Raw genomic sequence first — 2,500 nt, forward strand, 5'->3', positions numbered from 1 at the left:
TGTATTCGTATTGAAATACATGAAACTCGTGTGCGGATTAATTAATGTAATGCGGAATTACTGTTAAATACGAGAGTTACGAGAGTTCTTTAGCGACACCTAACGCTAATCTGTAGCCTTGCCTTAGCTCTGAAGCTCTATTTGGCACCTATGTTATTTTTTTGTCAGGTCGTCGGTCGAGTCAGTCAGTCAGAGATAGCAGCACTAAGCGAGTGGTGGCGACCCACAAGGGTTAGGACCCGCTGGTCTCATTAAGATCGCAAGTTTAAGAACTTCAATTGCAGTAGTAGGCCTACAGGCGAAAGAGTTGTGGATAAGACACAGCTGTGTGTCGGCGTTGTTCAGCAGTTGTTGGGTAACGTTATGTGAGTGGAAATATATCGAACATGCTACACATATTTGACGCTATCACCCAGATGATGTAGGCTACCAATCACTGAAATGAGAAAAAAAAAAAAAAACTTCCCCTGCGCTTTACAAGCCTTTGGATACACATACAAATAGGGCCAAAACCTATGGCTTAAAATTATTTCGTAATGACAGAAAGCTATGTAAATCGCGAGGTAATTACCTGTATGTTAGGGTAACTTGTAACTTCTCACATGAGGAGCTGGCAGTGTTAAGTGCATAGACAGTAAAAAAGAAAGTGTCAACGCTAACCAGACTAATAAACAAATCATGCTACGGTGAGTTAACGTTGAAGGGTAAAGTCACGTGACTTCTAGTTGTAGTCTGTTTATGAAATGAAAGGAGCAATTTCGTTTTTTTAAAAGAAGGCAAAATAGTTATATTTTCACAGTTAGTAGATTATTACTGTACACACAGAAAAATATTGAGGCATATTGTAGGCCCTTCCATATACAACTAAATGCGGATGTTGAAGGTCTTGCTTAAGTGGATTTTTAAAAATCATTATTCTATGTAATTTGCACTTTCAGAAATAAGAGATGCTGTAGGCCTATTTTCAGTTTTATAGCTGAATGTCTTATTTTGTTTACAAGTTACAGATGGAGTCTGGGTACTTATTGTACTGTTTACATCTTACACACTTCAGGCTGTTGCAGATAGCTCAGGGGAGAGACTGTATGACACTAGGTGGTAGGCTACAGCCTGAGACATGCACAATAAAAAAAATGCTTTCTGCATTTTTGTTTTGCTTTTCCCTCCATTGTACCGAACTCATACCAAACCGTGATGTCCGAACCGAGTTATGAACCGAACCGTGACTTCTGTGTACCGTTACACCCCTAATACACACACACACACACACACACACACACACACACACACATACTGCACATACACACATACTGCACATACACACACACACACACACACACACACACACACACACACACACACACAGGTGGGCACAGGCAGGGCTGGCCAGTAGCCAACTAGTCCAGTAGTCCAACTACTACAAGTAGTGCACACGTGAAGATGACACCATACACCTGCAGTGTCTAAAGTATCTTCAAGCAACAAAAGCTAGTATGAGTAGTGAGAACATGGCTGGTGTTATTTAGACATCTCCACCATGTTCAACATGGCTGGTGTTATTTAGACATCTCCACCATGTTCAACATGGCTGGTGTTATTTAGACATCTCCACCATGCTCAACATGGCTGGTGTTATTTAGACATCTCCACCATGCTCAACATGGCTGGTGTTATTTAGACATCTCCATCATGTTCAACATGGCTGGTGTTATTTAGACATCTCCACCATGCTCAACATGGCTGGTGTTATTTAGACATCTCCACCATGTTCAACATGGCTGGTGTTATTTAGACATCTCCATCATGTTCAACATGGCTGGTGTTATTTAGACATCTCCACCATGTTCAACATGGCTGGTGTTATTTAGACATCTCCACCATGTTCAACATGGCTGGTGTTATTTAGACATCTCCACCATGTTCAACATGGCTGGTGTTATTTAGACATCTCCACCATGTTCAACATGGCTGGTGTTATTTAGACATCTCCATCATGTTCAACATGGCTGGTGTTATTTAGACATCTCCACCATGTTCAACATGGCTGGTGTTATTTAGACATCTCCACCATGTTCAACATGGCTGGTGTTATTTAGACATCTCCACCATGTTCAACATGGCTGGTGTTATTTAGACATCTCCACCATGTTCAACATGGCTGGTGTTATTTAGACATCTCCACCATGTTCAACATGGCTGGTGTTATTTTTGTCTCTTCTCGGTGACTGCTGCCTATTTTCACCTCAGCTGGACGTGAGGTACTGGGGAGGTGGCAGGACCGGGTGCCTTCACACGCGCCTGCTTATTAGGGGCCATGGCGTGCTGTGGGTGAGCTGGTACCCGCCTAATTGGCACTGAGAGAGGCCTTGACCTCACACACGGAGGTGGAGTGGCGCTGAGAGGCCGGATCAGAGGGCTCGTTATCTGACCTCATGTGGACTTGGAGGGCTTTGGTCTGGATGCATACTGTAGCTGTGCAGTATAGGGACACTTGACTGAA

The 2,500-nt window shown here is 43.1% G+C and overlaps 1 protein-coding gene across 1 annotated transcript in view; it reads left to right on the forward strand.

Annotated features, from left to right (window-relative positions):
• The window catches only part of LOC143134832 (receptor-type tyrosine-protein phosphatase mu-like), a 173,619-nt gene that overhangs the window by 55,618 nt on the left and 115,501 nt on the right, over positions 1–2,500 (forward strand). The gene's annotated exons all lie outside the window — the stretch shown is intronic.

The sequence above is a fragment of the Alosa pseudoharengus genome, unplaced genomic scaffold (assembly GCF_046254945.1).
Source record: "Alosa pseudoharengus isolate Yale_2024_CS ecotype anadromous, Long Island Sound unplaced genomic scaffold, YU_APseudo_1.1 YU_APseudo_1.1_scf_2, whole genome shotgun sequence".
In the NCBI taxonomy this organism is placed as follows: domain Eukaryota; kingdom Metazoa; phylum Chordata; class Actinopteri; order Clupeiformes; family Clupeidae; genus Alosa; species Alosa pseudoharengus.